Source organism: Saimiri boliviensis, chromosome 4, assembly GCF_048565385.1.
Source record: "Saimiri boliviensis isolate mSaiBol1 chromosome 4, mSaiBol1.pri, whole genome shotgun sequence".
In the NCBI taxonomy this organism is placed as follows: Eukaryota; Metazoa; Chordata; class Mammalia; order Primates; family Cebidae; genus Saimiri; species Saimiri boliviensis.
The window spans coordinates 164055850-164081266 of record NC_133452.1 but is presented as its reverse complement, the minus strand read 5'-3'; the positions used below and the strand labels follow the sequence as shown (position 1 = coordinate 164081266).

Genomic DNA, 25417 nt, shown 5'->3' with positions numbered 1-25417 from the left:
AGAAAAGAGCAATAACAAAAAAGCCAATGGCATCTCTTGAAGAGAGCTTGAAGAAATAATGGCATGCTTGAAGAAGAGGGGAAAGAATGTCGTAGCCAATAGGTCCACAGTCCTTAATGGAAAAGCGAGTCACACCAAGTTTAGCCTTACAGCAAGGTTCAGAAATAAATATTCAGTCTAGTGAAAAAATTTAAAAAATAATAAAAAAAAGAGCGAGCCTGTTATTTAACAAAGAGCCCTAATTTCTATTTATTATCTTTGGCTAAAGCCTGCTGCCTAGCTAACTGTTCACTTTAAACAACTGTCCCGCCTAAATTTGACTGTTCTTCTTAAGCCCTCCCTCCTTCACCCCTCGCTCCCCAACCCCCATCCCCTCTCCACTCTTGCGACCATTCCCACTTCCAGGGCCCTGTCTCCAGGCAGGAAGGTGCTGCACAAAAAAATATTGCAGTCTTATCTTTGTTTCACAAAATAATTTTTTTCTGACTTCCTTGATGAGAAAATCTTAAGACCTGTTTAAGAATTTTAAAAAAATTTCAATTTAGCTAATGTAGCAGTGTTCATAGAAATAGCTAATGTGCTCCCTTTATATTTATTTAATCCTAAAAATCTTGGGCCAGGTGTAATGGCACACGCCAGAAATCCCAGCACTTTGGGAGGCTGAGGTGGGTGGATCACGTGAAGTCAGGAGTTCGAGACCAGCCTGATCAACATGGTTAAACTCGTCTATTAAATATAAAAAATTAGTTTGGTGTTGTGTGCATGCCTGTAATCCCAGCTACTTGGGAGGCTGAGACAGAAGAATGTTTTGAACCCACAACGCAGAGGTTGCAGTGAGAAGAGATTGTGCCATTGCACTCCACTCCAGCCTGGGCAAAACTCTGACCAAAAAAAAATAATAATAATAAAGAAGGGCCTGGCATGGTGTCTCATGGCTGTGATCCAAGCACTTTGGAGGCCAAGGTGGGCAGATCGCCTGAGGTCGGGAACTCAAGACCAGCGTGACAAACATGGTGAAACCCCGTATTAAACAAGAAAAAGAAAAAAAAAAAACCCTTATGTCATGAATATTACTTTTTTTGCATCTAACAGAAAGGGAAATTAGAGCATCTAAGGTGCAGCATCTTCTCCCAAACCCCATCACTTGTAAGAGGTGGAACCAGAACGATGATTTAGGTAGAGTCTGGCTTGGATTTAGTCCGTTAGAAGACATTCCCACCTACCTTGGTGGGCTGCTATCAAAAGAGAAAAATGCTTCATGTTCTTCTCATGTTAAAAGCACAGAAAATGGAGCAGTTGTTCAATGACTAAAAGAGGTTGTCAGACAAACAAACAAAAAAAGCTGATTCTATGGTATATCTAGTCGGTAGAGAAAGAGGAAAAAGACAAATGAGACAGAAAATTTAAACTGCATTAAGGGAAAAGTGGCAGAAGGAGAGAAAGAGAAAAAAAAAAACCAGACAAAATGGAGGGAGAGGCAGAGGTGAAAAGTAGGATAAAAAGATAAAGAAATTCACCTAAAGAGGATGAACTAATATGTTGGAGAGACACAAAATGTACATACAAAAAGAAAACCATGCAGAGGAGTCCAGTGATACAATCTGCAACTACAAGAAAAAGAGAGAAAAGTGCAGATGAAGGCCCTTAACTACATCCAAAATATGCATATTAGATACTCAACTGAATACACTGGATTGAGACGGTTAAATTATTTTAATGAGGAAGATAACATTGCCATTTTCGATTTCTGGAATTCCTGCTAAAGACTACAATTTCTGAACTTTCATATCTATATGAAAAAAATGGTGATGCGGCACATAAGAAAAAGATAAACGAAATTTTAAAAATGACAACTGTTCGTAGTGGCATTGAGATTTCTTATTTCAGATTGAGATCTCTAGAGAGTTTTAAACTTATATATATATGTAGGAGGTCCAGTTAATTACTGATGACATACAGATAAATATATCTAATAACAAAAGATAGAAATATATATATATTTTAATTTAAAATTTGTTTAGACAAGGCACAGTGTCTCACATCTGTAATCCCAGAAATTTGGGAGGCCAAGGAACGTGATCACTTGAGACCAGGAGTTTGAGAGCAGACTGGCCAATATGGTGATATAACCTGTCGTGTTGACATATGCCTTCTACCATCAGCCACTTGGAGGTTGAGGCAGGAGAATCACTTCAACCAGGAGGTGGAGGTTGCAGTGAGCTGAGATCTCACCTCTTCATTCCTCCCTGGGAGACAGAGTGAGGACTATCTAAAAAAAAAAAAAAATGTTTTTAGAGAAGAAGATCTCATGATATTGCCCAGGCTCATCTCAAACTCCTGGCTGGAAGCAATCCTCCCATCTTATCCTCAGTATTCAGTGAAATTACAGGTGTGAGACACCAAGCCTGGCCCTACATTTTGTTTTAATCAATGTTTACTTTTGCTTTTTGTTTGTTTGGTTTTGGTTTTTCTTAAACATCTAAGAATGGATCTATAAAGTGTAAGTCATTTCATTTCACATAAATGGAATCACAAACTGTTTATAATTTTATGATGCTTTTTATCCAAATCAATGTTTTTGAGATTCATTCATGTTTGTATGTTACTCCAGTACCACCATTTTATTTTATATGGTTAAATATACAGTAACATTGGTATACTCACTCAATTTACAGTATTGTAATAGACCTTCATATTGTGTGTATCTGGGATTATCGAGGTCATTACTTCTGTGAACTTCCTTGCACATGTTTCCTGGTGTAGATGCGCACACATTTCTCTAGCATGTATGTACCAAGGTAAGAGGCTGGTTGAGACATTCACATAGAGCTGCTTAGGGTCAAGATACAGCAATAGATCTAGACCTCAAGGCTGAAGCCTTGCATGGAAAAATGGCAGTCCATTCTGCCACCCCCCCAACACTTAATGTCTTTCCAAGGTTTAAGTAATTGTTTCTTACCATCATAAACACTGACCATAAAAACATCTGGATGGAGAGAACCATTTTCCATTTCCTATTTCTCACGAGGTAATATTTTCTTTCAACTTCTGAGTTCCTTTCTCCTTTTCCTCCTCTTCCCCTCTTCTCCCCATTCCTCCCCTCCCCTTCCCTTCCCCTTCCCTCCCCTTCTGTTTCCCTTCCCTTTCCTCCTTTCCATTTTTTACTTTTTTTTTTTTTTTTTTTTTGAGACAGTCTCTTGCTGTATTGCTCACGCTGGAGTGCAGTGGTGTGATCATAGCTCAATGCAGCATTGAACACCTGGGCTCAAGCAATCCTAGGCCTCAGCCTCCAAAGTAGCTAGGACTGCAGTCATGTACCACCATGCCCTGCTTATGAGATATTTTCTTGCTAGAAATGTCTCCGGAGTTGTTGCCTGTAATCCCAGCACTTTGGGAGACGGAGATAGGCAGAACAGCTCAGGTCAGGAGTTTGAGACCAGCCACTGATCAATATCGCAAAACTCTGTCTCTACTAGAAATACAAAAATTAGCCAGGCATGGTGGCATGCATCTGTAATTCCAGCTACTCAGGAGGTTGAGGCAGGAGAATCGCTTGAACAATTTTTTTTGGAAAACACACACATACACCCACAGAGAGAGAAAATGTCACTGCAACTTTATTGTGAAGCAAATTGGAATTGGAAGAGTGAACCCTTACTGAGCCTGGGATGGTGAAACTTACTTTTTTTCTCTTTTTCTTTTCTTTTCTTTTCTTTTCTTTTTTTTTGAGACGGAGTTTCGCTCTTGTTACCCAGGCTGGAGTGCAATGGTGTGATCTCGGCTCACCGCAACCTCCGCCTCCTGTGTTCAAGCAATTCTCCTGCCTCAGCCTCCTGAGTAGGTGGGATTACAGGCACGTGCCACCATACCCAGCTAATTTTTTTTTTTTTGATTTTCAGTAGAGACGGGGTTTCACCATGTTGACCAGGATGGTCTTGATCTCTTGACCTCGTGATCCACCCGCCTCGGCCTCCCAAAGTGCTGGGATTACAGGCTTGAGAGCCACCGCGCCTGGCCTTGTTTTCTTTTTTGAGACAGAGTCTCTCTTGCTCTGTGGCCAGGCTGGAATTCAATGGTGTGATCTCAGCTCACTGCAACCTCCTCCCGGGTTTAAGTGAGTCTCGTGCCTCAGCCTCCCGAGTTGCTGGGACTACAGGTGTGTGCCACCACACCCAGCTAATTTTTGTATTTTTAGTAGAAATGGGGTTTCACCATGTTGGCCAAGATGGTTTCATTCTCTTGACTTCATGATCTAACTACCTCGGCCTCCCAAAGAGTAAACCTTTCTTTTTTATTTTTTATTTTTTTATTTTTTTTTTGAGACGGAGTTTCGCTCTTGTTACCCAGGCTGGAGTGCAATGGCGCGATCTCGGCTCACCGCAACCTCCGCCTCCTGGGTTCAGGCAATTCTCCTGCCTCAGCCTCCTGAGTAGCTGGGATTACAGGCATGTGCCACCATGCCCAGCTAATTTTTTGTATTTTTAGTAGAGACGGGGTTTCACCATGTTGACCAGGATGGTCTCGATCTCTCGACCTCGTGATCCACCCACCTCAGCCTCCCAAAGTGCAGGGATTACAAGCTTGAGCCACCGCGCCCGGCCTAAACCTTTCTTATAGAAAAATCTTTGTGTTGGCTCACGCCTGTAATCCTAGCACTTTGGGAGTTTAAAAAGCAACCTCTGACTCCCAGGCATGACACCCTGGCAGGGCTTTATTAATCTTTTAAAGTTATCTTGATTGCTACTGATGATAAGATCTTTTAAAAAATCCTAAGAATTAAATCTGTTCATATTCATGGAAATTATGGAGAGATGAATTAGTAAATTTAAAAAATCTTATCAGTTGCCTTTATTGATAAATTGCATGTAATTCTTTTTTAAATAATTAAATTAAGGCACAGATAAAGCATCAGCAATCAAAATTTTCAGCCGGGCATGGTGGCTCATACCTGTAATCCCAGCACTTTGGAAGGCAGAGAGACAGCTGGATCACCTGAGGTTAGGAGTTCGAGACTAGCCTGGCCAACATGGTGAAACCCTGTCTCTACTAAAAAATCCAAAAATTAGCTGGACATGGTGACAAACACCCGTAGTCCCAGTTACTCAGGAGACTGAGGCAAGAGAATCACTTGAACCCTGGTGGCAGAGCTTGGCGGTGAGCCGAGATTGCACCATTGCACTGCAGCCTGGGTTACAGAGAGAGACTCTGACTCTATTAAATAAATAAATAAATTGTGCACATTAAGGTAGCTTTTGGTTGTATAAGTCAAAGAAAAGCAGCAAAATGAATGACAATCCTACAGAAACATAAGACCCAATAGGGCAGGATTTTTTTGCTTGTTTTGTCCATTGATGTATATCTAGCACTTAGCAGAGCGCCTGGCACATAGTACCTTCACATAAACATGTGAAAGATGGCAAAATATTCCACATTAAAATATGCCATTTGGCATAAGGATTATTTTGAGCTAAAGGGACTTAAAAACAGTAGATATAAGACGGGTGCTCTGATCTCCCATTTTCCTTCTTAAAAGTAGGAGAGAGAACCTATAGACAACATCTTCCCTATACCAGAAGTAAAGGAACATTCTCATTTCCAGAAATGGAGAGTCAATGCCAAGAAAAACCCGTTTTAATAAATCTTGTTAAACAAACCCTTACATTTTTAATTATTTTTCCACCATTGACTGCCTTAGGCCAAGACCCTTTGTCTTGTCATGTTTTCATTATTTACTACTTTGTCCAATTCAGTACGTAAGTTTAACCACTTATCCGGGTTTTAATTCTTTTTCAGTCAGGTATTGATCGACTTACGACCTATGCAACTTACGACCATTCGACTTTAGGACCACAATCGCTAGCCACAACTGCTCCGTGTCTAGCAGCGCAAAAGTTGCCCAGCTGGGCGTACAACAGTGCGGACCAGCTTCCTGCAGCACTACCATCTCCGCGTGCAGCATTTCAACTGTTATCCCAGACTCGGTACAGCAATTTGTGTTCTGTGTCCTGGACATTTTTCATCAAACCCCTCCCAAGATGTCTACCAAGAGGAATTACCAATAAAATGTTTCATACATGTTTATATATTTTCATATGTTTTGCAATTGGGAAAATGTTTCCTATGGTATTTTTTACACCCGTATTTTGTATTTTTGTATGCACCTGTATTTTGTAATTTTGTATGTTTTGCAAATATTAAACCGGTTGTACTGGTAATGCAGTGTTTTACTTAAATGTGACGAATGTAAAAATAAGAAACAAAATGGTGTAGAGATGATACAAATGGCATAAAATGAACAAAGAAAATTACAATATATAATAATGAAAGAAAATCATGATAAAATATGACTTAAAAGATTTTTATAACATCATTTCACAGTACTGTACATATAGCCTACTCAACTTATGACCAAATCGTGTTATGACCAGTCTGTCGGAACCAATCATGGTCGTAAGTCGAGCACTAGCTGTATACCTAAATTAACAGAGGTTGGCTTTTTTATGTAATTAACACTGTGTTATCTCATCTTTCTAACTGATGACAGTCTTTCTAATATCTATTGCTATTAGTTTTCAGCCCCCAAAGTTAGATGATAAGCACTTATTAATCTTCTGAGGCGCCCAACTCAGGCGTTTATCAGGAACCCAGTCTTGACATAATAGCATCAATTCTTTCATGACAGCAGAGCTCTCATGACTTAATCAGCTCCTAAAGATCTCACCTCTCAATACTCTTGCACTGGGGATTAAGCTTCTAGCACATGAACTTTTCAGACATATTTATAACATAGCAGCCTGTGTTTAGCATTGCTAGAGGTCAAAAAAGGAGGAACCCATGGGTCTTATTTAAAACATATATGACGAAGGGTTTTTGCAGTAAGCCATTTTCGGAAAAAAGGTAGGAGAATTTGTTTAACCATTGCTGTTTTCTGATTACAGAGCTCAGATAAAGGTCGATAAGCCATTGAACACTGCCTGTATTGGTAAAATTAAAATGAAAAATAATAATGTCAATATTAACAGTTGCAATCAATGAGATATTATTTTTCACTGGGTTTGATGTTTAACCAAAATAAAAATGTAAAAGATTAGATGCATCTGACTTTATTTTAATATAATCAGAAATTGCTGACATATATTACTCAAAGCAGTATATATTGGATACCATGAAAATTCCCTGTGTAGTCACACTTTCTGAATCCCAATTGCCGTAAACTGTTCTGAGGTAGTAATCATTTGACGATGAACAGAAGGGTATTACCTGGACCACAGGATTATTAGTTTAAAAACAAAATTGGCTAATGTGCTTACAAATAAGTAGATTTCCCTGATAGACATTTTTCCCATAAAAATTCTCTTTAGCTCCAAGAACAGTGATTTTCCTTTTCAGGTTTACATACAATAAAACTCCAAAATAATGCAAGTTATTAAATTAAATGGAATGCATTCCAAGGTATTTTGCTATATGGCTGTGATCTCATGGATGTTTTATAAGTTTTCTTTTGCCTTTCTAAAAAAAAAAATGCATCTGTCAGTTTTTGAACATGAACAATATTTTATCTTTTTATAATTTTTTTTAGTTGAAGCAAAGAATGTATGTAATAACATGCCTTAGAAAGTGCTCCTGTTATTTGTGCCTGAAAACAAATCATATGTGGATTTTAAAAGATAATAATAAAATCAATACTAAAAGAAGATGAGAGACAAATATCCTTGGAAAATAAATGTTTATCAAGACAGCACAAGTTTAGCAATATTATTATCAGACAAAACGTTAAAGTAAAGGTGTTCATAGAAATAGGGAGGGACACTGTAAGGACTTTTATTTGCAATGTGGAAAACCAGATATTCTGGGAAACTCTACTGAAGCAAAACACCGAAGAACTAGAGCAACTACAACCAACAAACTCTTACTCAGTTAACCAATTAGCAACAAGGGGCTGGCGGGCGTGGTGGCTTATGCCTGTAAACCAGAACTTTGGGAAGTCACGGCGGGTGAATCACTTGTCAAGAGTTTGAGATCAGCTTGGCCAACATGGTGAAATCCCATCCCTATTAAAAATACAAAAATTAGCCAGAGTGGTGGTGTATGCCTGTAATCTGAGCTACTCAGGAGGCTGAGGCAGGAGAACCACTTGAACCTGGGAAGTGGAGGTTGCAGTGAGTCGAGATCATGCTACTGCAGTCCAGCCTGGGTGACAGAGTAAGACTCTCTCTCACTCTCTCTCTCTCTCTCTCTCTCTCTCTCTCACTCACACACACACACACACACACACACACACACACACACGAAAGAAAACAAAAGCAAAAACACAAAAAAGAGGAATTCAGGAATTCCCAGAAGCCGATCCAGAACAATGAAATTTAGAACCTGAAACTAGAATGACAGCATATCTTTGATTCTCTGGAAGCAAATACCATTATCAGGATTCTCAGTTCTGGGAATTAAAGTCTGCCCCTTGGGAAACAGAATTCTATGTTCTTAAACAAAAGTGAAGACACAGCATGTGGGAAGTAGAAAAGTTAGTTCCTTTTTAAAGTTTTCTTTCTTATTAAAGAGTAAGTGTGCTAATAACTTTGTTAAGCACTATACTATGTAGCTATTTAGCATGCCATGATTACAGGCATGTAGTACATTCTACGTCCTTGTACTTTAACCAAGATAATCTGTGCTGGACATGCTCTCAGTCATGTCCCCGTTTTCCACTGCTTTTACCTGTTTACAAAAGTTTTACGTTGTTAATCATCAGGTTTTAGTTTAGATTGTGAGGTCTGGCTCCAGCGAATGGAGACCACACACAGCAGTAAGGAGAATCCCAAATGCATAAGTAATAAATTTGTGTATTCCTTTTGTTCTTTGACTTTGTTCTTTGTTCTTCCTTGTAGTCCAGGAAGTAAAAATTGCATTGCTGAAAGATCATTTGTCTCAATGCTAATTTTTCTTTGCAGCATCGAGCATCCTTTTCCAGCATCTATTTCCAACATAGCATAAAGCCAGGAAGCTTTGAAAAAGGGTAGCATGCAGAAAAAAATGAAAAAAGAAGAAAAAAACTAGTAAACATCCATGGGAAAAAAGACCTTTGTTTGTCTCTAGAGGAAATTTGACTCTAAGGAGGTAGATGAAGAAAATTTGCCCCAAAGATTTAACCCTAAACATAAATGAAGTAAGTTCAATGAAGGCAACCTGAAATTAAATTGACCCAGGCTTACAGTGCCCCCTTGTGCCTGATGAAGACAAACACAAACCACTTCAGGAGGAAAGCATCATGAATCCAAGTTCTCTACATCTATACACATTATCTACGTACAAAGCAATTATTTACTGAATACCTAATTTATGCTAAACACTGTCAGGAACTTTGAATGTTTAAGTATAAGGTCATAATAACTGTCAAAATTAAAAAAAAAAAAGACACTATGGAGAGTTAGGCTTATAAGCAAAGAAGAGCCTTCTATGTCTTCCTAGATCCCTAGGCAAACAAAGGATTTCAGATATTGAAATTATTAGAGACTATAAAAATCACTATTTACTAAAAGGTTAATGAAATAAAAATTACAGTAATAAAACAAGTTGCAAGGAACAATCAAAACCAGGCACATTTGAACAATATAGAACTTTGCTACACTCCATAATGATAAAATAAAAGTCCAAACATAAGATGTAACATTCAAAACCTTATAAGCACTTGACGACAGAACCACTATTATGTCAATAAATAACTGGCAGAATTAGGAGAAGTTCAAATGTACAATTGTAGGGTAACTTTTCAATATTCTATATGACTGTTAAATACTCATAACAAGCAAAGAAAACTGTTAACGGTTGTCTAGGATTTGAAGAAGACAATAAGCAAATTTGATCTAACTATGATTTCTTTCATTTGACAGAAAAAGCATTCATTCTTTTTTTCAAAACACACATTAGACAATTTCAAAAAAAATTAACCTGGTTTCTAAAACAATCACAATAAATACTAAAGGATAAATTTCATATACACTATGCTCTTTTATCATAATTAAAGGGCAATATATAATTTCTAATATTTTAATGAGCATCAGGAAAAAAGTTTCATTCTTTTTTTGAGATAGTAAAAATAAGACGATCTCCTCATATGTTAGGAAACTATTAATGACATCTTAATAACCACAGATTATACTGGAAAACATAAGGAAAAATATATAATATTATGAAATAAACTCGAATGATAACACATATGAAAATTTTACGATGTACCTGAAGTGGTAATAAAAGAAAAAAAAATAAAAGAAAAAAATATATAATACTAAATGCATACATTAAGAAACAAAAAGTCCAGGCATGGTGGCTCACATCTGTAATCCAAGCACTTTGGAGGCCAAGGCAGGTGGATCACCTGAAGTCGGGAGTTCAAGACCAGCCTGACCAACATGGTGAAACCCCGTCTTTAAAAAAAAAAGAAATAAAGAAAAAAAGAATCAAAAAATAAGTTATATAAACTAGATATTCAACAAGAGAAGATTAAATGGAACAGAAGAGTAAATAAAAAGAAAATAGAAAGTAGAGAAATTTTAAAAGAACAATTAATTAAACGAACAAAGCGGAGATGACTTGTGGCCTTTGTTCTTTGAAAAAACAATTCAGAAAGAGAGCATATATGTGTACAGCAAGAAGTTACAGAAATTAAGAAACATAACTACAAAAATGGAGATAAAAAGAATGACAAGAGAATGCTATGCGTCATTTTTTTTTTTTTTTTTGCTATGTGTAACTTTAAAAAAAAAAAAAAACCTCAGTTGAAAATAATTTTTTTTTGAGACGTAGTCTAGCTCGGTCCCCCAGGCTGGAGTGCAGTGGCCCCATGTCAGTTCACTGCAACCTTTACCTCCTGGGTTCAAGTGATTCTCCTGCCTCAGCCTCCTCAGTAGCTGAGGTTACAGGCGCCCACCACCACACCAAGCAAAATTTTTTTTTTTTTTTGAGACGGATTTTGCTCTTGTTACCCAGGCTGGAGTGCAACGGCGTGATCTCGACTCACCACAATCTCCACCTCCTGGGTTCAGGCAATTCTCCTGCCTCAGCCTCCCGAGTAGCTGGGACTACAGGCGTGCGCCACCATGCCCAGCTAATTTTTGTATTTTTAGTAGAGACGGGGTTTCACCATGTTGACCAGGATGGTCTCGATCTCTTGACCTTGTGATCCACCCGCCTCGGCCTCCCAAAGTGCTGGGATTACAGGCTTGAGTCACCGTGCCCGGCCACCTAGCTAATTTTTATATTTTTAATAGAGATGGAGTTTCACATATTGGGCAGGGTGGTCTCAAACTCCTTACCTCAAGTGATTCGCCCACCTTGGCCTTCCAGAGTGCTGGGCATACAAGTGTGAGCCACCATACCTGGCCAGAAAATAATTTTTGAGAAAAAAAGAAAATTAAGTAATAGACAAGCCGAGTAAACAAATTATGATTAAGAAAATAAGGTAAGCAGTAAAAAAAAAAACTCCTATGTCTTTCCACCCAAATGCTGCCAAACCCAGTCAAAGTTTTCAAGCTTTAGTGAATTTTAAGGAATAGATGATCTCTTATTTTTTTACTTTATTTTTTTCTGAGATGCAGTGACTATATACAGGCATGATGGCAGCCCCCTACAGTCTCCCAACTCCTGGAGTCAAGTGGTCGTTCTGCTTCACCTCCTGAGTAGCTGGGACTACAGGGACATGCCACCTCGATCAGCATGATACCTATTTTACAGAGTCTGTTACAACAGAAAAATAGCTCTACTACTCACATTTTTCTTTTGAAATTGTATAGTATTATTAGCAAAACTAGAGATTACAAATTTTAAAAAGGAAGAAAGGGAGAAATAAAGAAAAGGAAAATTATAGTTTTGTGTCACTAATGAACATTCATGTTTTTAGGAAAAAACCTCCTATTAGAAAAATGCGAACCAGGAGAAATTACAGAGACAATATTGTTAAAATAAATAGTATATGACATAGGGTTTATTCTAAGAATAGAAGGAAGTTTAGCATTATAAATCTGTCAGGATAAGAGATTAATAAAGGAGGGCTGGACACGGTGGCTCCTGCCTGTATTCCCAGCCCTTTAGGAGGCTGATGCAGGTGGATCATTTGAGGTCAGGAGTTTAAGGCCAGACTGGCCAATAGCAAAACCCAGGTTCTAATAAAAATACAAAAATTAGCCAGGCATGGTCGTGCGCACCTGTAGTGACAGCTATTTGGGAAGCTGAGGCAGAAGAGTCGATTGAACCTGGAAGATGCAGGTTGTGGTGAGCCAAGATTGGGGCACCGCACTCCAGCCTGCATGACAGAGTAAGACTCCATCTGAAAAAAAAAAAAAAAGAACAGAGAGATTAATAAAAGAAAACTACATGATCATCTCCAAAGATACCAAGAAAACATTCAACAATAAAACTCTTTCATTATAAACATTTAATAGACTAGAAAGAGAAAAGAACTTCATGAAAGTAGCTACAGTGAGTATTATCACCTAAAGGTGCAGTTCTGGAAGGATTCCCATAGAGTTGGAAGCCAGACAAGTGTGGTATGGAACTACTCCTAATATGGCATCACAGGGTTTGGCCAATACCATGAGATCGGGACAGGTAGTCAGAAGGGCAAGGATTCACTAAAAAAAAAATCATTATCTTTGAAAATAACAAAATGGTTAAGGTGAAAGTCCACAGGATTCTATAAACAATTAGATCAAATAAGAATTGGAATTAGTGGGCATAGGCTGGGTGCAGTGGCCCAAGCCTATAATCCCAGCACTTTTAGAGGATGCACAGATCACAAGGTCAGGAGATCAGGACCATACTGGCTAACACAGTGAAACCATGTCTCTACTAAAAAAACACACAAAAAATTAGCTGGCCATGGTGGCATGTGCCTGTAGTCCCATCTACTTGGAAGGCTGAGGAAGGAGAATCACTTGAACTGGGAAGGCGGAGGTTGCAGTGAGCTGAGATTGCACCACTCACTCCAGCCTGGGCGACAGAGCAAATCTCGTCTCAAAAAAACAAAAACAAAAACAAAAACAAAACAGTAATTGGAATTAGTGGGCATTAAGAACACCATACAGAAATTAATGGCCTTTTTATACACGAGCAATTAACTATCTGAAATCAAGATATTATAGAAAAGCCAGACATTACAACAGTACAACAGAATCTAAATCAAAGAGTAAATATCCCAGATGCATAGGATAAAAATTATGAAATATCACTGAAGTACATAAAACAAGAACCACTTTAAAAAGAGGCAGGTATATAGTGTACTATGTTTATGTTTTGTGATTATTCAGTATACTAAAATGTTCATATATTCTAAAATATCCTAAACGGATAGTTTTCTAAACTATTGAAAAATTCAATGCCAAGCAAACCCTAATGAATATTTTATAGAACACTGTAAAATTCACATCAATGAATGAAAATTGTCAAGATGATTCTCAAAAAAGGAAAATAAAGAACAGAGAGTGATGGACCTTGACTTAGTACTATATATGAAGACCTACAAACCTACACTGATTAAAACAATGTGGTGTTTGTTCCAGATATAAACAGAAGGTGAGTAGAATAGACTGAGGTGTTTTTGCAGTTTTTTGGGAGCCTCTTTGCTGACTAACTGCCTAGAGACAGCTCTTCACTGAATGCTTTAAGTCTGAGTCTCAGCTTCTGTATCCTTGGGAATGAGGGGGTTGGAGACGGTGAATAATATTAAAATATTTATCAGATCCTAAACTCAACTCACACTGTTTGGTATAGGAATCTGGTCGACTCAAGTCGGTGTTTTCATTGTGGAAAACGGAAACTTCATCTGCATACATGGTGTTAGGGTGCTGAAGCAAGATGAAGAGAGTAGCATCCCTGAAGACCAGAGAGGTGCTAGTTTAGTGGGTGCATACTGTGATATGGGGAGAGTACTATAAAAAAAAGAGATATATACTGTACTATGTTTATGTGCAGTATTATTATTGGCAGAGGGAAAAATGGAAATCGCATTGATCATTTGAAATGCAAGGTTTTGCTTTTACATGTTAAATTTATTCCTTAGAGTTGCCAAAAGATAATATTTTTAGTATAAAGAAGGGACTCTGTAGCTAACTTGCCTAGGTCAGAAAACTCTCTGCCATGTGTTAGATGTAGGACATTGGACGAGTTATTTTTTTTCTTTTATTTTTTTTCCAGTTACATGGGGTTTGCATGGACAAGTTATTTTAAACTTCACTTGGTATATACTCATGGATAAAAGTGGGATACCAGGATATGCACAGTGGCTCCAATAATCCCAGCACTTTGAAGGGCCGAGGCAGGCAGATCACGAAGTCAGTTCGAGACCAGCCTGACCATCATGGTGAAACCCCACCTCTACTAAAAATACAAAAATAGCTGGGTGTGCTGGTGTCCGCCTGTAATCCCAGCTACTCAAGGGGCTGAGGCAGAGTATCGCTTGAACCTTGGAGACAGATTGCGGTAGGCCGAGATCCAGCCACTGCACTCCAGCCTGGCCAGCAGAGCTAGATTCCGTGTCAAAACATTAAAATAAAAAAAAAAAAGTGGGTAACAGTGCACAGGTATGTATGTCTTAAGGCTGACATTAGTATCTGCAAATCACTTAGAAATGTGTGTGTAAAAAAAAAGAAATAAAAACTCCTAAGAGTTGTCAGCTACGTGCACCAACGGCTGCGTTGTCTTTCTTGCACCTTAGGTGCTTCTGTCTTCACGGAACTCTTATTAAAATAGTCACAGGAATATTAATATATAACATCTTTTTGACTTAAATGTTCATTTTTTTCTTATGACTTTAGAAGAAATTAAAATATTTCATAAGCCTCTAAAAGTACTGTGAGCCCTAGGCACTGTGTCTGATGTTTAATGGAGGACGGCCCTGTGTGTACCTGAAGATGGTTTAAAAATATATATATACATATGTTCAATTAGGACATAATTATTCACACACATTCATATACACACATACCCTGATCCTCACACGAAGAGTCCTACAGGCGTGAGAACAATAAGGGAGGTGCAAGAAAGGTCCCCTTGGAGTTGGGAAGCGTATTTTCAGCACGAGAGAACAGGGGAAGTGGCAGCTCCCGGAGAAGAAAGCAGGAGGATGCTGACAGACTGAGGTTGCAATTTTCTTCCGGCTTCCTCACTCTTCCCGTTGCTTTGAGCCGCCTGAAAAACCCTTGAGAGAGGAAAAAAGATCAAGGGAGGACTGCTGCCTGGCTTCTCCGGCTTCAAAATTTTCGGTGCTCAGTATTTTTGGTTTGTTTTGAGACAGTGTCTCGCTCTGTTGCCCAGGCTCTAATGCAGTGGCTCGATCTCGACTCATCACAACGGCCGCCTCCCAGGTTCAAGCGATTCTCCAGCCTCAGCCTTGGGAGTCGTTGGGACTACAGGCGCGCGCCACCACGCCCAGCTAGGTTTTGGCATTTTTAGTAGAGACGGGTTTTCACCGTGTTAGGCAGGATGGTCTCGATTTCCTGACCTCGTGATCTGCTCGCCTCGGCCTCCCAAAGCGCTGGGATTACATGCGTCAGCCACTGCGCCCGGCCAGTCCTCTGTTTTTAACAGTGTAAAGGACTCAGCAGATTGTTCCAAGTCTCCAGTGGCCGGCGGTCTGGTGGCTCCAGAAGAGAGGGGCCGGGGTCGACGGGGACTGGAAACCATCAGTCGGCGTCCCAGAAGCAACCTTCCGGTCGCGCGCGCCGCACTGACGTAAAACGTACAGGACGCCCTATGAGGGCGCCGGATGGGCGTGACGTAGAGGCGGCGTAACGTGCGGCCGTCGTCGGGGCACGGAGGGGCGTGGCCGGGCGAGCCTATAAGGGGGCCGTCGTTGGGGGCGAGGGTTGATGGGATGACATTAGGGAGCCGGCGTGGACAGCACTACCCGTCCTAAGACTCCTTTTCGTGCCCGCGTAGCCGCACCGGGAGTACGATGGCCGCTGCCATTTTTCAGGATCTCTCATCTTCGGTTTGAAATGCTGTGCGATCTTCCGGCTTTGTGTGGCCATTTAGTATAAGCATTTTAGGGCAATTTCATGTCCTTTAAAGTTCTCCAAATGTGGTCTCCGGACCAGCAACATCAGCATCCCCTGGATAGTTTAGAAGTATAAATTATCAGGTCTTACTCCAGATCTAATGCGTCAGAAAAGTTTTGTGATTGCTTCAAAATATTTACCTTAATAATTCAGATGCTAGAGAAGCGCTTTCAAATGGCAGCTTAGCAGAAACTAACCTGTTTTTAACTTCATTACCAAAACCAAATTAGTGTTCAGTCCTTACCGACTCAGACCTTTATGCCGGAAAGTAAAGTGAAAATAGGTGGGTAGGTAGGTAGGTAGGTAGGTAAGTAGATGTCTATAAAGAGGAGGTCTTAGAAGAAAGATTTGGATCGACAATGAATGCAGAATTACAATTTGCAGATTTATTAATTATAACTTTTTTTTTTTTTTTTTTTACAAACTTAACTGCCATCTTCTCATTCAGACTTTTCCTAGCAAAGGTAGTCCTTGATAACGAAATCCCAGTAACTAGGCCTGTAACTGAAGTAAATTCTATTTTTATAACCTCAAAAAATAACATGAAGTGAAAACTTGTTTAGTTTCTTCTCGGTAATTGTTTGATGAACCAATGTGTAGCAAACAAGGATAAGTTGGATTTGTGTAGAATATAGACACAATCATTTTCAGGTAGACGAGACTTCAATAAGTTCTATTGATAGATTAGTATTGTCAGTTATTAATTTCTCTTCTGCCTTCATATCTCTCCCCTGATTGAAGAAATAAGGAGGGTTTAGTTATTAGGTGCCATTTTGCCATCACCAGTATTTTCTATACAAAGAGGATTCTTTTTACATGTGCTACTATTGGAAATCTCTGCTTCAGTTGTAGCTACACTTTAGTAGCATTAACATCTAATATGTCATGCTTAGTCAAGAAATATTACTGACTAATGTGATCTTTGTTTCAGATTCTCCAACTATCCTTCTTGGGTGGGATTCAACTGTTCAAAAGCTCAAATTCTCTCCCTTTTGTTTTTGACCTGAAAAGATTTGAACACTCTGATTTTTATTTCAACTTGGTGAAAAGGAAAATATGATAACTGTTAAATAGTGCTAAGTGCTTATTAAAGGTCCATCACTGTTTTAAGAGCTTTACATGAGCTATCTCAAGACTTAAAATTACTTTTAGAAGTGATCTGCTATTATTATCCTCTTTGTATAGTGAGGGAATTGAGACCCAGAAAATCTGAGTCACTCTTTCAGTTTTGTGACAACTCATTAGCGACCTCTCTTCCTGTGGTTATAGATATTTGTGCACTTTCATTCCTTTAGAAATTATGTCATGCTGCAAATACTTTTTGAGAGTCTACCATGTTCCTGGAACAGCCTTAGGTGTTAGGAAACCAGCAGCAAAAAAGGTGAACTCCCTGTTTTTATGGACCTTACAGTCTTCAGGATCAGAAGGGGAGGCCAACAATAAACAGATTTAAGTTAGTCAGTGCTAAATATAGTGAAGAGGAATGCAAACAGCAAGTTGAAAATGAGGATAATGTCATTTTACATTTGCTGGGCAGAGAAACCTCTCAGATGTGGTGACGTTTTCATCAATCTACTTAATCCAAAACCCACAAAGTGTAAGAAGTATTTGAGTTATTATTTGACAGGCATTACACACAACTGAGACACCAAGTGCGTGACAAGGTCTCTGTACTCATGGCCCCTTTTTGTTTTCTCTCTGCCTTTCTGCCACATTCTGCTCTAAGTTTCTGCCAGGTCTCCAAGCTCTTTTTCTCCCTTCCTTTGTAGCAGTCTTCTTCCATTCCTTTTCTGAGTCCTTTGCAATTTCTCTCACCATTTTTCTCATGCTCTCCCCAGTCTCCTAAAAAGTAATTATAACTTGGCTGTAATATTTATAAACTCTCATTTGTATTTTTAAATAATATTTTTATTTTTAAAACAAAATGTTTTATTTCTTACTAAAAAAAGAGAGTATGTTTGCCTTGATGCAATGAATTTGGTAGTTCCTGTATGAGCCCAGGTTAATTGACTTTCTTGAATATTTCCAAAGTATAAGAAACACTTTTTTAGGCCTTAGTGAAAGACAAAGGAAAATGAAACAATTAGCTGTAAGTCTCCTTAACTGATGGCTCCAGGAGGTCAAGGACCACCTTTTCTCTCTATGTATCTGCAGTGCCCAAGCCAGAGCGCCTATGTAATGTTGCACACTTCATGAATTCCCTTACAAATCCTTCATGACTAATTTCTTCTATTTGGTTTCTTTTCTTTATACCTCTCTCTGTTGAGTCTCAATCTGTTAATCTTATATGTGGAACTTTTTTTTTTTTTAAACTATCAATCATTAATCTTAAGTTTTATAAATTAACAGCTTTAACTTCTTGTACAATTTAAATTTCATCAATTTGTTTTTTCCATTTTAAAAAATATTTTCATGCTCTACAGTATTTTCTAGGATTTAAAATTTTTATTATAAGTACTAATTTTTCTGCTTTAATTTCTTGTTTTGTTTTAAAAGGCCAAATCTGTTTGTTCAACATTCTAACAACAATCATGCACTAGAGAATTGGTTTGCAGACTGCAGTTTAAGATTTCTCAGATGAATTAATACTTTCAGTGCATTTTTTTTTAATTTTTCTTTTTTTTTTCAGTGCATATTTTTAGCAAAGTACTGGCTATGTGCTGGTCTAATGATTTATATACACTGTAGAAACACTACTTTATCCTTTACAATATCAGGGAAACGACCATCAGGATATTATGAGGGGATTTTATCGGGCTTTGTCTCTGTGGATAGTGGTCCGTTGTAGTCTGAACTGTCGAAATTCTTAAAGGTTCTACCATTTATAAAGGTATCGGAGCCAGGTGATTGTATATTTGATTTCTATATAGTCTTTAAAGCACAAATATTTTTCGCATTCAAGTATTTCAAACATAAAAAAAAAAGACACAGTGGTTTAAAATTATGTTCACAAATTTTTTTTCTGCCTTATTACATTTTAATTTTTACATACTTTTTATGTATTAAAAAGAAAAGCATAATGACCAATGGACTAAAGCAGGACTAGAATAATAAATGAATCACTTAAGCCTGGAAAGCAGATACTCTCAATAATACTGTTCTAACACAAGCTCCTTCAAGTATCATACCCTAGCCCATAGTAAAGATAATGTACTTTGAGCATTAAGGTGGAACCTTCTCTGCAAGGCCAGATGACAAGTTTTTGTCTCTAGTGAGAAACGGCTCAAAGTTATAACATTCAGTATCAGCATGCCTTAAGGGGGAGAAGGTGGGGGCTGGGGAACTCCAAGGACCCTTCAGCATGGGAGGATTCCATTCAGGCGGGTGCCAGGTGATTCAGATTACTCCACCCAGGCTTTTTTTTTTTTTTTTTTTTTTTTTTAACAAAAACAATCCTCACCCTTTGTAGTCATCTTCCTTGGTCCTTCTTCTCACTTCCAGGGCCTTCTCATAAGCAGCTTACTTACTTTTGTAAAATCAATCACCAGGAAAGGGATTAATGAAACAGAACAAAAATGTTTAACAACTTTGAAATAGGGGCTTAGCACTTCTATCTGTGCCCCAAGGGTCCAGGTTGGGGCAGGGCTGGATGGCCCTTCTCTAACTGGTAGTGCATTTTTTTCCAGGTGCAAGACAGGGCGGAAGAGAAACCTACCCCTTAACAGGACTGAGGCATACAGACCTTATGATGTTTGATGTCCAAATGTTGGACATGGATGAACCTTGAATGAGATATGAGGAACAGAGGGATCGGGGCAGACTGTTGCTTTGTGTCTCAGGTCTTGGATCCCCATGGGAGGATGGTGGGTATAAAGTAGCTTAGCCCTGATGGCCCCTGCCACTTCTGGCAGGCTTGTCACTGATACATGGATCCTAAATTCAAGTGCCTTCAGAAATTGAAGATGTAAACTACTTTTTGTAACATTAACTCCTATCATGATACAAAAAGAAAGAAAGAGAGAGAGAAAAGAAAGAAAGGAAGGAAAGGAAGAAAGAAGAAAGAAAGAGAAAGAAAGGAATAGAAAGAAAAGAGAAAGAAAAAAAGAAAAGAAATGAAAAAGAGGCTGGGCACATTGGCTCATGCCTGTAATCCCAGCATTTTGGGAGGCTGAGGTGGGAAGATCACCTGAGGTCAGGAGTTTGAGACCAGCCTGACCAAGATGGTGAAACTCTGTCTCTACTAAAAATACAAAAATTAGCCAGGCGTGGTGGCGCGTGCCTGTAGTTTCAGGTCTCAGCTACTTGGGGAGGCTGAGGCAAAAGAATGGCATGAACCTGGGAGACAGAGGTCACAGTGAGCCAAAATCACACCATTGCATTCTAGCCTGGATGACAGTGAAATGCCATTTAAAAAAACAAAACAAAACAGAAGTGTCTCCCCCCTCCCCCGCTGGCGCCAACCACCAATCTATGTTGAGATGAAATCCTCCTTACCTTTCTGCCCCAAGGGGGTTCCTCTTTTGGGAATATCTGTGAAGAAGATGGCAGCCCCCTGGCCTGTGAGTGTACTCCTGGTAAGAACAGCCTTTCACCATACCCCAAGGCTTCTTTATGCCCCAGACACAGCAGAGGAAAAACGTTGAGGTTTCTGTGATGCTGGATATAGTACATGGCTGCATGACCTGAAGGAAGAGAGGAATAAAGGGAAGGAGGAGGGCGTCAAGGAGTCCAATATCTGGTACAATGTGGAGCAGGCACCAGACGGGGCAGGGAAAGGCCTCAGATTCCACTGTCCTCGCAAAGACCAGATGCTTATGCCTGGTTCAAGACATGGGTCACAGGAACTGAAATGAGTTTCCCACATACCAATCACTGGGGTGGCAACGGCGGGGAAGGGCACAGGCTAAAATCAATGAGGTCCCTAAGGTAATAGGTAAGCTCTTGTTAGCCTGGGATACTGTCTCCTACTGGCAGCCTTTGGAGTCAGTGGAGGAACCAGTGGAAAAGGAGGGTCAAAGGCATTGCAGTAAATGATTAACAAGACCACAAACTCCTCTGTCGTTGCCTACATCCCAACAAGAGTTGCCTACATCCCACCAAGAGTGAACACAGTTATGACTGCACCCGACACATATCCCAGTCTGTGTGATTCAGTCCTTCATCTTCTTCCCTAGCTTCTGATGGCAACAGACTCCAGCCATTCCATTGTCTATCATTCACAGCCCAACCCAATCAGTGGCTGAAGAAAAGAAGTCAGATATACTCTATGTCCACATATACTTTCCTGCCACAGGGCTTCACCAGCTGGCAGGGTTCCCCACAGCCCCAGTTCCTTTTCATCCCTTGTTATCAGTTGGTGGGCAGGGATAGATGGTTTACAGAATGGGGATGCCAGATGGGGAGACTCCACCAGACTCTAGGAGGAAAATGGCAACTTTCTCTGCTTTTTAAGAGACGCAGTGTCCTTGAGGTCTCAGAAGATCTTTCAGGTCAACACAGGAAACATTTCCAAGCCTCAGCTTTAGGTGTTCACCTTTTCTGTCTGTGGTAGGGGGAGATGTTCAAGCTGAGAATAATATGTTCCAGATGCAGATCAAGTCTGTTCCTGCAAAGTTTGAAGCAAACTTGGCCTTGGGATTTCATGGATAGGATCAAGGGTGTCATGGCAGGACAGGGCCTGGCATGAGGCAATAGCAAGCAGAGCAAAGACACAACAGTGGCAGCTGCGTACAGACACAGGATGTCAGCTTCAAACAATGCAACAGTAGGGAAATCTTGGGCAGGGTTCTGATCCAAGCTACCTCCAACTTTAGCCTCCAGGACAGAGGCTGTGTACGCGCAGCAACCCAGAGAAAGATTCCAGTGGGTCCAAGACCAGGCACATCCAGGGAAGGTTGGAGTTTTTTGGTTTGGCTCCACTGAGGAAAATAGACATTTGAGTATTTCAGATTCCCACTCCACAAGAAAGCAACCTTAAAAAAGAAAAAAAATTCCAAAAACAAAAAAACCAAGAGGAGAGGATAAGACATCACTTTCTGTGGATTAGTTGGGGGGTTTCTGATTTTTTGTTTGTTTTTTAATTGTCTATTTTTTTTTTTTTTTTCATTTTCCCAGGGATGAAAACTTCAGAGGAAAATCAAATAAAAATCATCTTTCAATAGTCTTTCCTGGTATAAGCAGCATCTCTGTGGGCTGGGGAGTAAAGTCTGTAGGGAGAGGGGAGTGAGGAGAGGCTGGAATCTTCCCCCAATCCCCAGTTTTAGATCCTTTGATTTCCTTCTCCCAGAAGATGGCAGAAGGGCATGGTTTGAACAGCAGGGAGAGAACATGGTGATGATAAACCCCGGAAAATCCAGGTACTGGTTCTCCTGAGGCCCAAGGGTACCACCAGAGCCTTCCATGGGATGCTGCTGAGCAGTAGGCCTGCTGGGTCTTTTTGTGGGCTGTGTAGTTGGCTGGAGGGGGAGCAGGAAGATGTTAGGTGTAGGGACCAGGGTTGCAGCCTAGTGGCCATATATATATAATATGTGGATTTTAAATATTATATAATATATAGTTATAGATAACTATATATTATATATCTCTATATATATTAAAATCTTTATATTATACTTAATGTATTTAAACAAATTATTAAATTTAAATATATTATTTATAACATATATGTTATATATATATAAATGTCCCCCTTTCTCTCACCCCTTAGAAGAAGCTAGGATGTAAAGAATCATGGAGACGAGGGGGAAGGGGATGTGGAGGCTCCAGCCCAGGGGTACTCTGATGGCCCAAGCAGGGTATACATTACTGCTCAGTACAAAGGCCCATCCGAATAACTCCAGGCCTGTCCTTTTTTTGTCCCTGTTCCTGGGACTGAGCACCTCCCTGGACTTTTGCTTACCCCATCCCTTTCCCTGCCTCAAGCCCCAAGGCTAAAGGGCTTTTTTTTTTTTTTTGAGACGGCGTTTCACTCTTGTTACCCAGGCTGGAGTGCAATGGCGCGATCTCGGCTCACCGCAACCTCCGCCTCCTGGGTTCAGGCAATTCTCCTGCCTCAGCCTCCCGAGCTGGGATTACAGGCACGCGCCACCATGCCCAACTAATTTTTTTTTGTATTTCTAGTAGAGACAGGGTTTCACCATGTTGACCAGGATGGTCTCAATCTCTTGACCTCGTGATCCACCCGCCTCGGCCTCCCAAAGTGCTGGGATTACAGGCTTGAGCCACGGCGCCCGGCCAGGGCTTTTTTGTTTTGTTTTGTTTTGATGATGCAAAGGCAGACTTGCTTATCATGAATAGTGCCAGATGAAGTGGCTCACAGGGGTAGTCCTAGCTACTTGGGAGTATGAGGCAGGATTCCTTGAGCTATGATAACATCACTGTAGTGAGCTATGATAACATCACTGCATTCCAGCCTGGGTGATGCAGCAAGACACTGTCTCAAATAAATAAATAAAGTTTAAAAAGTTCTTTTTTCAAATCTATGTGGTCACTTTTGTATTTCCTTAAGACTCTTTTTTCACACTAAAGTTAGTCATTTCAAGTCTGTATCTTGTTAATCCTCTCTTTTTACTTTTATTTCCAGTGTCTGTTGCCTTTTTTTTTTTTTTTTTTTCCCCCCCCAGAGACAGGATCTCAAACTTTTGGTCTTAAGCAATCCTCCAGACTTGGCCTCCAAAAGTGCTGGGATTACAGGCATGAGCCACCCTCTCCAGCTTCCATTGTCTGCTGCTCTTGTTTTCATTGGTCATGCTTCTAGTTTCAAGGTGTTTGGTTAATTTTCATTGTGAAGCTGCTTGTACATTTTTTGGGGGGATATTTTAGTTGTAGCAATTTGTTGAGCTTTAAAATGAAGGTTGTTTTCCATAGATGACTTGTGTTTGTTTCTACTAGGTGCTCAGGGGCACAAAACCAGTCTGGAATATGTCTAAATTAAATTTTCAGCTTGTATGTTTGAATCCCTAGGGTAGGAATACCAGGAACAAGTAAACATCAAGAAGGACTTGTAGTCCAAGTCTTAGTAGTGGAATCTATGCTGCTCAGAACCCAGTTTCAGAGCTTTGATTAGCATTCACCTGTGATGGGTTTGTCTGTTTATTTCCAGTTCATCCTCCTACCTCAAGGTGACAGATTTTGGTCTAGTGTCTCACATTCAACTAAAAAGATTTCTTTTCACGCTCTACACCATGATCAGTTTCCATATAACACCCTAAAAATGAAAGTTAAGCTTTGGGTAAAAGCCAGCTGTAGTGCTTGGGGTTTAACATGGGCCAAGTCCCTGAATTCTTTGCTTTCTTAGACTCTCTTCGTTGTTTTTAAGAGTTTGGAAAATATTATTCAGGCTTTTAAGTTATCCATCCAGGTACCAAGCTTGCCACACTATGGAAAACGTATCCCATAATCCATGATTTCATGTTTAGGAGGAAACGAGGTCATTAGAAATTCTCAATCCATTCCCCTTGTAGACAATGATCACCCACCACCACTCTATCTCAGCCACCACTTGACTCCAAACCTAGCCTCATCCATCTCACAATTTTCTTGTCAGAAGTGTTGTTCCTTTCCTTCTGGCCACTCCCTCCCAGTTCCCTCCCGTCTCTTTTCCGAGGTCCATTTTCTCCCACAATCACCCATTCCCAAAGCACTGAAAACCTTTTGTCATCATCCTACCTTGTGCAGAAGCTACATCCTTCCAGAAGGGAGTTTTCTTTCCCTTTCTACCTCCTCCAGTCCTCGGTACTCAGGGGCATCTAAAAAAAGGGTAAATTGTACTGCAAAGGGGGCCTCAGCCGTGCGGTAACTTGCGTATCTGCAGTCAGACAGTTTAATGATTGACTATTTGGTTTCTCCCGTTACCCAGAGGACTTTTGAGCTAACAGCTGCCGAAAGAACACTATAAATTAAATGGCTTTCTGAAAAAGATAGTTACCAAAAGAATTTTAAAGTGTTTCAGAAGCTACCTCTCTCTTCCCACCGCCGCGCCGCGCCGCCACCGCCTCCCTCCTCCCCCGCCCCCCTTCTCCCTCCCCGCCCCCCTTTCCCCTGGCCATGCACCTCAGCGCCTAGGATACATCCTTCCCTCCCGGCTAGCCTAAGCTGACACAGAAACTGCCCCAACTGCAAAGCAAGCAAACAAGTACTCTTTAATAGTTCCGTGTTCAGCTCACATTGTCTTCAGCCTTTACTTGCAGTTACTACGTATTTGCATGGTAAAAATTTTGCAAAATGGGGGGCGGGGAGAAAGCTCCAAACAGAAGTTGTCAGAGCGTGCTCTTTTGTGCTCAGGGCGGTCCGTCACCACACCGAATCTTGGATCAACATGATCAACCTGGAAATCTCCACACGGAAACGAAAGGGCTGTACATTTACAATACTGTCAGTTTATGCTAGTGTTGTGTGACAGTAATGAGCTAATGATCTACTAAGTGTTCACA

The 25417-nt window shown here is 40.1% G+C and overlaps 1 long non-coding RNA gene across 6 annotated transcripts; it reads right to left on the bottom strand.

Annotated features, from left to right (window-relative positions):
* Window positions 1–1902: 1902 nt before the first annotated feature.
* On the bottom strand, window positions 1903–24961 carry LOC101029773 (uncharacterized). 6 transcript variants are annotated; one of them, XR_012517467.1, is made up of 5 exons: window positions 24654–24961; window positions 14975–20668; window positions 12198–12319; window positions 11310–11372; window positions 1903–2269 (listed from the first exon to the last, which is right to left on the bottom strand). It is a non-coding gene; the product is annotated as an uncharacterized LOC101029773 (long non-coding RNA). The 6 variants fall into 6 exon arrangements; XR_012517463.1 differs by lacking the exon at window positions 1903–2269 and adding an exon at window positions 2278–8051; XR_012517464.1 differs by lacking the exon at window positions 1903–2269 and having other exon boundaries at window positions 10741–11372; window positions 14975–17888; window positions 19447–20668.
* Between the last annotated feature and the right edge of the window lie 456 nt (window positions 24962–25417).